Below are 13316 nucleotides of genomic sequence, written 5' to 3' on the forward strand. Positions count from 1 at the left end.
GAGAAAAGGTCTTTCTTTTAGTTTTATTTAAATTTTAGATGAAATTCTGCTATTTGTTGTATTTTGGTTCAAACATCCCTAAACACACGTTACATTTAGAGTCTGAAGGAAGTGACCTTGCTTCTGACCTTTCCTTTGAATCTGGACCATGTCTGGAGCACGTTTGGCTGGAGTGCACCAGGTGTCCGGGCAGGAGCGCCTACCTGAAATGTTCTGGGCTTCAGACACTTCTGTGGTCCCGACTCCTTCTGCCACCGTGACGCACAGACGTTCAGCAGGAGAGGAATGGCTCACCACGTCTCCTCCAAGCTCATTTTCTACACAGAGGGAGGAAGAAGACGAAGAGCGCGCATCATTAAAATCACTTCCAGAACAATCACGTTCACGCACAGCCATGACAGGATCTGAAATTTCCCCCCTCTCCTTTGACTCCAGGCTCATGAATAGTCATGTAGCATCAGCTATGCGGCACGCAGCAAAGCAAACACTGATTTCCGCCATAACGACGGCCGCATGTCGTATGCGATAGGCTTGGCAACATGGGGTAATTAGCTAGATCTATCATCTGCAGCAGGAAGTGGGGACAAATATAGCTAATGATCCGTGCCTGCCTCCATGATTTCTCTCCTCAGCTCTCCATCGTTCGCTGAGCTGGAGGAGCCAAGAGGAGGAGAGCAGGAGTGAGGAGACGGGGGTCGATGTGTGTTACAGTACAATAACCAAAGACACGGATAAAGTCAGGAGAGAGGAAGGTGTGAGCACTAAACACGCCCGCTCTTTTCCATCCGCTGCTGCTAATTGAGAAAATGTATAGCAGAGAACAGATGAGGTGTTGATGGCGTACAGAGAGAACCACCGAGGAGGAGGGGCCCCATGGGGAGCCCGCCAGACGGACGATAACACGCACGCGCCGCAGCTTCAATCAAAACAAAAGCCGGTCCCTCGGGACCGCCACGAGCACAGGCTGAGCTCAGTCGTGTGTTATGTAAAAGGAGTGCTGGTGCTTGTGCGCACACGTGGACTTCACTCTCAACCAGCAGGGGTTCCTTTCCCAGCCTCCATCAAACCACACACCTCTGCTTTCCACCGTTTCTGTGTGTAAACTTCCTTTGTAGTGCACATAATAAGCATAAAAACAGTGTGAGCAGGTTGTAAGGGGACAGAGGAAACAGCTTTCAGAATGGCTATTAACAGGAAACCCTAATGTGAGACAATGGGACACTCATGCTATATTTTCATTTAACTACGGCAGCCCTGCTGTCTTTTGTTTCATGAAAAATGCATCAAAGCCTGCTTTGTATTTGATTACAGCCACCGGAGCTCCCTGAAAGCATTTTCATAAAGAAAAGCATGCAATGAAACAAAGGTAAAGTGAATTTTGCCGCCTGTAGCTGCTGCCTTGAGTACAGTAACCGTATAAGTTCTGATAAAAAGACTGGCTGCAGCAGTAAATCACTCCTATGGTTCTAATTTGAATTTGACAAAATTCACTGCAGGTTTTGTGAACGAATCTGGGAAAATAAAGTCACAGCAGCGCTAATTCATTTGCAGTTCACTAAAAACAAAGACAACTGGTGCTTGTTTGTAGTTAGTTTTTAAGTCTGAACCTTTAATTTCCAAAACATTTATTACTTTATCCTAAATCTTTTGGACGTTCTGTTACATGTCAGCTGTTCTGGTTGGTTCAGATCTCTGAGTTTCTATTAAATGCATCTTGATCTGGTCACAGTCGCGTTAGCGTGTATTTTCTCTGCGTGGGTCTCAATTCTGAGCTCTTTAAGACTTTAAGTCTTTAAAGCTAAAATCACTTTCAAAGCTCTGCAAGTTTGATGCTTTCCTCTAATGAAGTCCAGTTTTTTAACTGGAGTGCAGTCTGACAGATCGTCTGTCTATGTCAGCTAAAAGCTAATGTGGAGCTAATGCAACATGCACACTGAACAACGCCGGCTTTAATCATTTCTAACATAACAGCTGTTCACCTTCCACAAGAAAAAAACCCAAACATAGTTCAAATGGTCAGAGGGTGACGTTCAGTTCACGTTCATCCGTTAAAAACAGCCTTGGTTGGTTCAAAGTTCACAGAGAAGAAGAATGTCGACGCTGCTTCCAGCTCATAAAATACAAGAAGACACAGGAAGGCGCGCCCTGGCCCCTTGGTCTTGGTAATCAGAGAGTAAGTGATGGGTCTGTCCTCTGATGAACGTCTTCATGTTGAGGCTGATGACAAATCACAGCTCTGACTCTTCATCAGGGCACAGCCTGCATTCTGAGGTGTGTGCACCAAAAGGGATAAAAAGAAGAGCGAGGTGAGGGGAAAAGAATAGCAAGCAACCAAGAATGAAGTAACAAATACCACAATTCACAACAAAAGGCGCAGCAGCTCATTGTGTCCCACATGTGTTGTTTGATTCTTCTGGACGTGCTCTCGCTGGCTGAAAGTTTCAGCACCAAGGACAGCGACCGAGAGAAAAAAATCAGGCTTACTGAAACACTTATGTGCACACACACACACACGTGCACGCACACTCGCAAATACACACACATGTGTACACACACACACACAAACACACACACGCACACACACACAAACACACACATACTTACATTTGTTCTCCACCTTTGTCTGACAGAGCTAAAAGACTGAACCAGAATCTTACAAGTTTGTCCGCATGTGTGTGTGTGTGAGAGAGAGAGTGAGAGAGAGAGAGTGAGAGAGAGAGAAAGAGAGAGATTTCTACACAGTATGTTCCTCAGAGACCAACAGGACACGAGTCCTCTACTGGACTTTTTTTATCTACAGAAGCAGAGGGGCACACTGAGAACAACTACTCTCTCTCTCTCTCTCTCTCTCTCTCTCTCTCTCTCTCTCTCTCTCTCTCTCTCTCTCTCTCTCTCTCTCTCTCTCTCTCTCTCTCTCTCTCTCTCTCTCTCTCTCTCTCTCTCTCTCTCTCTCTCTCTCTCTCTCTCTCTCTCTCTCTCTCTCTCTCTCTCTCTCTCTCTCTCTCTCTCTCTCTCTCTCTCTCTCTCTCTCTCTCACACACACACACACGTTTGTTTTTCTATCTACCGTTCACTTTGTATTGACTTCCATTACTTTTAGTAACCGCATTCATGCCTAACCCAGACCCTGGCTCTAACCATAACCAGTGTTCCTAAACCCAACTGTAACAAAAACTCTCCACGTCTCACCCTTAAGCCTAAACAGCGGTCCTCTGTATTAGGACTGGGTTTGGGGCCTAATAAGGCCCATCGGTCCTCAGAACATCAGAGAATGTGCCCGTTGTGGTCCTAAGCAGGATAGTAAAAGTAGTACACACACACACACACACACACACACACACACACACACACACACACACACACACACACACACACACACACACACACACACACACACACACACACACACACACACACACACACACACACACACACACACACACACACCAACCCACATGTGTGGAGAAACACTCGAATGGCACACCAAGACAAATAAGCACATAATTCAGCAGAGACATGCTTTATTCATGTGACGTGTGTGTGCACGTACACACAGCTATCTCCTCCTCTTGGGCTTTGAGACTGACTGGGGCTGCCTGACCTACATATGAGCAGATATGTAGACAGGCAAAAAGAAAGGAGGAGATGAAATCCTTCTGTTGTTCTCCATCTCTCTGTTGCACATCCTGTGTTCTTCTCAACGCTCGCTGCCTCTCGGACACGCTGTGGCGATGAAGAAGCAGCTGTGATTTCCCGGCGCCAGTGTCCTCCTGCAGCAGTCGGAGTAGGAACTGTCAGAGTACAGTCGTGTGTGCTTGATGGACTTCAGCGCGAGCTGACAGCAGGGCAGTTATTCTGTGCTGCACATGAAAGGCTCCTTCATATATTATTTGCTAATTATCTATGCAACTAATTCATTTCCATCTGCAGACATCCCTAAACTCAGCTTAGGCAAGAGGGGCAACGTCGAGAGCAGAAAGCTAACCTTGACCCAACATCTGCATCTGTTTCAGTAACTGTTACAGTTAGGAGACAGACGTTTGCTAAAGGAAATGATCTTTAACTCTTGTTGGCAAAGCATTACAAAGGTGTTTTTGTACATTAGTTCATATAATCTACGTATAACTTCTAACATGCATCAGAAAAACCGCTTGAATCTCATCCGTTGTATCTAAATAGCTACATGGATGAGTGCCAGCCTTTCCATGTGGCAGAATGGAAGGAAAATCCCCTGAAACTGACGTGTAAACCCAGCTGATGCTTGTCTGCTTCTGCTCGATTTGGACATTTTTATGTCTACGTCCTACACGGCTCGCACTTCAGGTTACGGCCTTCCCTTGCAGTTTGCTGAAGATTAAACAAAATTACACATCAAGCGTCTTTAACCGTGTCTCACTTTGCTTTAAAAGTTCAGTTTTCAGTTGGATCATCATGAAAAAGACATTTTGTAATCTATAAGGGTGTTTTCAACGTTTCTGCAGGATTTAGCGTCAAATGATAAAAGTCCAGATGTGTCATTTGAAGACCCGGGGCTTGCTTACGCACAAAACGGGGTCGGAAAACTGTGTAAGCAACTTTCCACGCAAACTTTGGGATTTATGAAAGAAAACGTAGCGGAAAAATGTGCACAACTTTAAGTTGACTAAGGACCTGGCTTACACACATGCTGGACATGGAGAGCACCTGCAGTGCTGAGAAGCAGTGGCGGCTCCAGAAATGTTTTCCTGCAGGTGCTGTGAAGGAGCTAGTCTTTTTATTGAGGGTGCTATGAAGGAAGTGGTCATGCGTACCTATAGTTCTCTAAAAGACCTTCAACACTAGCAGACACACATGCGTGCACAACACCTCAACAACACCTGAAACAATCATTAATATACATCATAAACATATGAACAATCACTGACTTTTCCATGAAATCATAAACACATACAGCCACACAGAAAACCATCTATAGTGTTGCAAGGTTAGCTAACGTTAGCGTTAGCATTTCCAGCGGCAGAACCCTGGACTGCTGCAGCGGTTGAGGGTTGACTCTCTTCATCCAGATCCGTAGGTGTCTGTGGGTCTGAGATCACTTCCAGACATTCATCCGTTTCTGACTGAACCCGTGGAAATGTGGGCAACAAGAACCGATCCATCTTACCGCTAGCTCTACCTTTCACTCGTTCACAGGTGGAAAATGAGGTCAAAGGTTAACATCAATTTCCTGTTTTGGTTTAAGTTTTTACGATCTAGATGATAATTTACTGATTATTTTTGTCTTGTATGTTAAATATTATCACATCCACACGTTCCATTAAAATTAAATTGTTAAAAAAAATCTAATATTTACTTGGGGGTGCAACGACTAATTCAGGGGTAGCGCCCCCTAGTGCCCCCCCCCCTGGCGCCGCCACTGCTGAGAAGGATAAAATTATGAAATCCTGCAGCATTAACACTTGTACGGCTTCGTTTTCACACAGATCAAGACCCTCCACATGCACACACACACACACACACACACACAAACTTGCACACATGCGCGCACGCACACACACAGCCTGAAGCGCAGAATACAGAATGCAGAATATCAGCAGGGGGACAGATTGAGACAGAACATCATGTGTCTGTGACAGAGTGTGTCCTGTCACTGTGACCCGATTGATCATGCGCCCTGGCTACATGAACAGGGGACATCTCCGTTTGGGTGACTGGTTAGCGGGTGTGACTTTCACTCAGGAGTCTGGGGATTAAATCCTGATTGGACCATTTTTTATATCCGCCACAGATCTCTCTGAAGAAGTCAGCATTGACGGCTTCAGCAACGCTGTGCCACTCTGTGGATTTTCTCTTGTTTGTTTTGCAAAAGCACTTCCTTTCATTTCTCCACCTCACCCACAGGTACCTCAACTTCTGCTTCTGTGAAATAGCGCTTCCTTGATCTGCCTTGATCTACGGTCGTCATGTCATTGGCGGAGCGCTGCAACAGCCGGCTTATGTATATGCATGAAATCCACAAGGCACTTTGCATTGACCATTTATGGCAGTAAGTGGGCGTGGTGAGGGCGGGATGTGACTAAAATGCAGCTGAGAACCTTTCTAGATAGTCTCTGATCTATGAAGCGGAGATGGCGTGCAGCTGTGCGTCCTCCATGTTTGATAGATCACAAACCTGCTTGGCGGAAGTACTTTTTTTTTTTGCTGAGCTTAAGTACGGTTTTAGTAAGGATTCTACGCCATGTTTGATAAATGAGACCCCTGGTGATTTTCTGGCATGTCGTCTAGAGAACGGAAACAAAAGAAAGGAGGAGATGAGAATCTGTTTTGAAATGGAATTGCAGGAGAATGTTCCCTCAGTTCCAACGGGAATCAAACACATACAGAACTTTAAGTTGGTTTAGACCAACTAAAGAAGCCCTGAGCATGTATTCAGCTTGTGTAATCATTATATAACATATAAGAATCAACATCGTACAATGTTAGTCATCAGTACCGGTCAGATTGGAAAACAACCAAAGTTCCATCCAAATGATCCTACCGCTGCAGAAAACCAAAATGTTTCCCAAACCTTATTATGTTAATAATTTACAACCCCATCTGTCAGCCAATTATTGACTCGCTTACTTTAAAGGGAGACGAGGCAGTTTTGGGTTGCTTTTAGCACCCTCTGGTGTCTGTTTAGTAGAACCAAAAGCAAAACCTCGCCGTGTGTTCGTCTTTCAACACCTTACAGCTGAAACGTTTCCCAGTCTTCATTAGTGTCTACAGGAGTGATTCATCACTAAATTAAACAAATCAGCTGTGTTCATGAGCTAAAACATGCAGGAACCACACTGCAGCGTCAGGAATGTCAGCTTAATTTTCTTCTAAGTTCAACAGACCAGACTGACACTCTGAAGTTGCAAGTGCACTATTCTGGCTAGAGGGAGCGATAGGGGCTGTAAAGGGTGGTTTTAGCACATACTGGCTCAAGAAAATGATTTAAAAACAGGAGAAAGTTGATTAGAATGGCATTAATAGAGATGCACTGGTTTTACAGCTGATATGGATGGCTGACTCTGACCTGAAGTCAGGTTGGAATGATGAGTTAGAGGAATCTGGTTGGCTGGTTCTGGTCATTATGTGGAGCTCACCTTGTGCAGGAGTGTGGCTGCAAACTCAAACAGACTAACTTCACTGCGTTAAACTCCAAAGGTTCCTCATTTTTAATGTTGCATCAGGTGTGCTGGAAGCTGATTGGCTGAACTTTAGCTTTAGCTGGAAGGAGCTAACCGGAATCTTTGCCCACAACCCAAGTGAGCAGCACACCATGACTGATGCAGCCTTCATGCAGGTTTGTGCTACTTCCTGCTAAGTAAGCACTGTGGAGCTAAACTCCTTGTCGACAATTACTTTTGGAGCAGAAGGAGAAACTGGCAATTAGCAGCTGGAGAGCAGTTCCCCGTACACTGAAAACTGACACAAACGGCTGTGGACCGACTGTCAGCATGTGACAAGCTGGAGAGTGAGAATCCAGGGCAGGTAGAGCAGAAGAGAACTTGGAGAACAGGCCAGAAATTCACACATATCTGTGTGCAAACATGACTTTGTGGGAGCGTGGATCAAACAGACAAACACATCTGGCAGCGTTGCAGCTCCACATGCAAAGAGCGCCTCGTTTCTAACTGGAAAGAGACTTTTTAAAAATCTAAACTCCGCTCATTACGACGGCACTATTCATCTAGCTGCATGCCGAGCAGAAAGTCCTGATTCACATCCACATTAAAACATTTGTTGTGATTTTATGAGAAGCTGCAGAGGGGAGCTCTCAGCGTGCAGAGGGAAAAAGAAGATGTGCTATTTCCATAAACTAAACCGCTAAAGCCCTCCCAAATCTCAGCGAGGCGTTCCTCTGACCAGGCTGTCAAAACCGTGAAGCAGCAGACGCCAGCAGCGGGAATCCCACGACCCTGCCGCTAGACAAGGTTTCTTCTTCTTCTCCTAAAAAAGCTACCAAGGTGAAAGAAAAGCAAACAGAAATGATGTCTGCCTGAGAAAAGAGATTTCTTTTCCACCTTTAAACTCCTCCAGATCACCCGCAGCAGGAATTTAGCAAACGCTTTTATTTTCTGACACTTAACCATCTTTACCCACTGTAAACCCAAATGTTGAAAATAATCAACTATATTGAGTAGATTAAACTCAATATTTAAAGAAAAGTTTTCAGAACTCAAATCTGTTGAGTTCGTCTAACATGTCCTTGTTTTTGAGTACAACTTTTTAAGTATTTTGAATTATTTGTTTATTAAGTACACTAAAAACAACTTAAATGAAACGAGTGCGTGCAAATTAATATTAACAATTTATATGTACTCGTTTATTTAAGTTATTGTTTATTAATATTTTTAAGTTAAGTGTACTTAATAAACAAATAGTTCAAATACTTGAAAAGTTTGAGTTATATGATTTCAAACTTTTCAAGTAACTGGAACTATTTGCTTATTATAGCGCATAACCTAAATATTTTAATAAACAACAACTGCAATGACTACATATAATATCAATAAATTATCAATATTGATATTCACACTTATTTTTTATGTTTCAAAATGTTCTCTTTGTGTTTAAATCAAATTAATAATTTGTAAAGATAATTAAGGAAGAAGAAACTCTTTTATAGTGAGAAAGATTTTATCTAGAATTCAAAAGGTCTGTATTGCTGCAGCCATGCTTCATTTATAGGACATTATTTTTCTTTGTGTTGATGGAAATAAACTTTTAGCAGCTTCACAGTGGAGTTGTGTATAAATAGAGGTGGAAGTCTCGGTTTTAAACATCAGGGTTAGCAGCGGCAGGATGCTGGTTTGGTCTGACGTGTGGGTTTCTGCGTCTGTTTTGGCTAAAATCAGTTTCTGTTTGGGATTAACTGCTTTAATCCCCCTTAACACAGCAGGAATTTTCAAGAGTCGGTGAAATTTCAAAGCGTGAGAGACGACACACGAGGTGATAAAAAATCAGATAAACCAGTTTTGGTCCTACAGCGTGTGGTGTGGTGTGCAGCAACTCAGCAAGAACGACCAACTACAGAGAAATCGCTTTGCCTTACGGACATTCAGGCTCAGATGGGAAATCTGTGACATCACAGTAATCAAACTGCTTCCTTCCATCACTTTGCTTTCTGATTGGCTGGACGTCTCATTCAGCCAGAAGCGCTTTTGTTTCTCCTCAAAAATCGGACGAAGGCGAGCTGACTTGTTGCCTCATTTTTACGATCAGAGAGGTCGCGACGTGCTCCAGAGGCGGCCTGAGCGTGCTGAACGCATCACACACGGCAGGAATATCTGATGAGATTATCTTCAGAGTCGTTTTGTGTTCATCCATCCTTAAGTTTAGGTTCTTACTGGTCCAGCTTTCTGCTTTCCTCTGGTTGTCACTCCCACTCCTACCGTTTCCAGTCAGATTCCCATCTTTCTTCTAAGTTCCAGCTGTTTTCTGCAACCAGCATCAACATGAGGCGTCAACTAAAGAAAAGAAAGTGTCGCTTTTGGATCACAAATCAAAGACTTGGACGTTGTAAACGAATATTCTGGGTTTTGATGTTTGTCAGCTGAAAAACAGGAAGTGACCTCATCCTGTGTGCTAGCATCATCCCTCCATCCTGCTCTACACTGATCCTATTGAGGTCGAGGGTCTGAAGCTCACTCACACCAAGCACACATTCATCTGGCTCGTACTTTAACTGAAGAGCCACCTCTTTTCACTAGAAATAAAAAGAAAAAACGAATCCTCCGGTCGGTTTAACCCTATTTCAGAGAAAATCTTGGAGCCGAGCTGTGAAGTCTGAGGCGCTCTGGTTTTAAGGGTGAAAGAAGCTGTCAGGTAGTGAAGTGGACCGGCTCTTTGTGACTTTCCCTGCTGCTATCAAGGAGGAAGAGCGAGCCGAGGTAAAAGCTGACCCACTTTTCTCCTCAAGGACATAAGAGATGAAACTGACCGCGAGCGTGACCCGCCGAGCTCCGCCAGGCTGCCAAACACAAACAGACACAGCCTCCATGCAAGCCGAGGAAGTCCAGGAAGAAATATGGAAACACGCATGCAGAGAACCCGTTATTAGCTCGCCCCTCCCAGTTGGAAAAGCTGAAAAAGAGCTTGTCCTTCTCAAGGGAGGCGTCCGCTGTGTGAAGGCAGAGAGTGGGGGAAATAACATCGGGCAAACAGCCGCCGCAATTACCCTCAGTGGGGTAATCACCAGCACAATGCACTGTGGCTGGGCTGCCTGCGAGAGGGAGAGAGTGAAACACTCAGGTGAGGAAAGAAGCCAGACAGCAATCAGCCCGGCAGGAAGATGAGGAGAGAGACGGAGGAGAGCAAAGGGCCATTCCTTTAATTTCCAAGGGAGAGCCAGGGCCTTAATTACTTGATGAGTCTCCCTCTCTTGCAGCTCCGCGGCCGTAAAAAGGTGTGTGTGTGCGCGCGTATGTGTGTGTGTGTGTGTGTGCGCGTGTGTACGTCTGGGAGAGAGAGAATGGGACAGAAGGCAAGGCTGTATATATGTGGCCCATTATCAGGGTGGGAAGCCTCCAATCACCTCTTAGCAAGTGAAGAGAACAACATTGCAGTGTGTGTGTGCGTGTGTGTGTGTGTGTGTGTGTGTGTGTGTGTGTGTGTGTGTGTGTGTGTGTGTGTGTGTGTGAGTGGTATAGAGAGCGGGTGATTTACGCCTTCAGAAGTGTTAACACCATCTCTCATCCCCGGCAGCTATAGAACACCAAGGTCGAGGAGTGACACAGCCCCGACAGGAAAACAAAGAGCTGTGCCTCTGCCTATAGAACGCGCTCGCTGCTACAGACGAGGCTCCGGAGCAGCGTTCCTGATCCGCTCCCGTCGCTACGAGGACCGGAGCGTTCCCTCATCCGTCACGCTGAACTAGAGAGGATGGATGTTTAAAAATCCGTAGCTACCAGCTAAAACGTCACGTTTGTCCATCATTTATCTACGTTCACCAGATCTGATGCAACCATAAAAAGGTTTTTTAAATGACTAGTTCATGTGAAACTTAATACTGAACTTTCATCTCGGTTTCTTTTCTTAATTTTAATAAAAATGAGAATAAAACTAATATTTTTGTATCTGAGAGCACTAAAACGTACGCGTTTCCTTATTTAATCATCAACAATAATCTTATTTTATGTCCATTTTGCACATTTAAACACACGCAACATGCAGACATCTCTGGTATAAAAATCCTTTATTATTCACACAGTTCATTTATTATGAAGATCCTGCAGCTGATTTAAGGAAAATCAGGAAATGACTTGTTTCTACTCAACGATTTCATTGTTTATTGTCAAAAATGTTGGATCTGCTGATTTATCACCGTTAAACAACCAGTTTTATCGTATAAATCCTTAAAACGGACACGATCATCAATAGATCTCATAATACCTTCAAGCATAAACATCAGACACAGTTTTCCTAAAGAAAATGTTTACTGGCTGTTTAAATGAGCGTGTTTGTTGTTTATTTTTTATTTTGCTGGGATTTTTAAACCAGCCTAGCCTCCTGCGACGCCCCGACGGGAGAATTCGGTTCTGTTGAGTTATCACGTTCAGCTGAGAGGAAATCCAGTTTGTCTCACTGAAGCTAGACCCAGATGTTACACGGGGGGGCTGAATGGACCAATTCAACACAATTCACATTATTTCTACCAGAACAGCTCAAATCTATGAGAGTTCATGGAAAATAAAACTTTTTAAAAACGTACGTCTTTAACGACGATGAACGCCGTTATCCTTCTAACTTAAAGCCCGACCAGACGAAGCATCATCAGTTTTTAGTTGTTTCTTGTTAGCATCCATGCCGTTCCTGCAGCTCCAGACCTGAAGAAATGCGATCAAACCCACTTAGAGAGCTTTAATCTGTCCGTCTGCAGCAATCTGATCTGCTCATTGTTTGGTCCCGAGGTATTTTTTTACCATTGTAATTTTTCAGTGATTGATCACGAAAAGCAGTTCCTCGATGAGGTGGGATCATGCGTGCCGTGTCTGATCTTTAAAAGATGCATACCACAAAGACAGGAAACACGGAGACGTCTGCTTAATTGTTGAAAGAAATGATCAAACTTCGTTTACCGCTTCACTTCTTCTCAGACATTTCAGAATAAGCAGATCTGGATGTTTCGCTGAAAAACGATATTAGATCCCAGCCCCGATGCCCCCGCATGCTGCTGTTTGTCACCGGAGGCAGGATCCTTATTTACAGGGAAGTATATGATCCTTTCTCCTGAGACAGACAGAGGATCAATCCAGAGACGTGGATCTATGCAGGGAAACTAATGGCCAAGCGTCTTTGAAGGTTAGCCGTCTTTTATCATGTCGGGCGGGAGTTTTACCCCAAAGAATGATAAAATATGATGCATTGATGGCGCGTTTTAACGGTATTACAGAAATAGTTATTTTGCATGTTGCAGCGTTTGGTTAGTGCAGCATTCTGGTTCAGGCGCTGATCCAAACTGAGCATGCATAGCTCTAAACCCATTGTTCTCACAGCAAACAAGTCAGACTCACAATTATTAATGCATCCATTAAAGTGAGATTTAGTGTCAAGTTTCTTTAATCTGCCCAGCAGCAGGTGTGTTTATCACTCAGGGACTCAGCAGAGACGATTTTAGTTTATTCAGTACAGCTGCAGTTCTCCGCTGAAACAGCAGGTGTCACTAAAGCAACAAAGCACTGCTAAACAGTAGAAAAGGCAGCAGGGGAAGAGTTGTTCACAGACCGAGGGGAACACAACACTCTGCCTGTCAAAGTGAAGCCAACCAGGAAGTGACAGAAACCGCACTTCCCCCTTCATCCACTAGGAGCTGGCGCCAGAAAGGAGCAAGTCCCCACCGACTCCCACGTTAAAAAAGCAGAAATGAACACGTTTGCAGCCTGGTTCAAAACAGATTTCAGGTGTAATGGGTCAGATTTACCGTCATGACAACGCTGAGGGGGGTGAATTTTTGTAACGCATCCGTTTAGCTGCAATTAAAACTTGACATGATGAATTCTTAGAGGTGTGTCCTTTTGACTGACAGGTAGCAGATGAGCCGTCAGCGCTAGCAGCTAGCCCTCCTGCTTGCTCCGGGGAAGGCCTCAGCCACGGCCTCACATTAAAGGTGTTGCAGCCTACAGGTAGAGGGTAGCAGAGTCGCTCGACCACGGTTTTCTGGCTGTAGCCGTCGTTAGCTTTAGTTTGCTCAGTTAGCTCATCCATTTTATATTCAGTCAATGACGCGGACAGTGTCCTACTGACGTTCCATCTCGATACAAGAAACTGCTTGCAGACACGGATGAGCAGGTCGTATTTTAAACGGA

General features: G+C 44.4%; 1 protein-coding gene across 9 annotated transcripts in view; it reads right to left on the reverse strand.

Moving 5' to 3' along the window:
• myt1lb (myelin transcription factor 1-like, b) overlaps positions 1-13316 on the reverse strand; it is a 123921-nt gene that overhangs the window by 80673 nt on the left and 29932 nt on the right. For 8 of the 9 annotated variants that reach the window (XM_054741952.2, XM_054741954.2, XM_054741948.2 and 5 more), the window contains exon 2: positions 204-317. The exons of the other annotated variant lie outside the window; for it this stretch is intronic. The gene's annotated coding sequence lies outside the window, so the exon portion shown is untranslated. The remainder of the gene's footprint in view (positions 1-203; positions 318-13316) is intronic. 9 annotated transcript variants of the gene reach the window in all.

This window comes from Nothobranchius furzeri, chromosome 18 (genome assembly GCF_043380555.1).
Source record: "Nothobranchius furzeri strain GRZ-AD chromosome 18, NfurGRZ-RIMD1, whole genome shotgun sequence".
Taxonomy (NCBI): domain Eukaryota; kingdom Metazoa; phylum Chordata; class Actinopteri; order Cyprinodontiformes; family Nothobranchiidae; genus Nothobranchius; species Nothobranchius furzeri.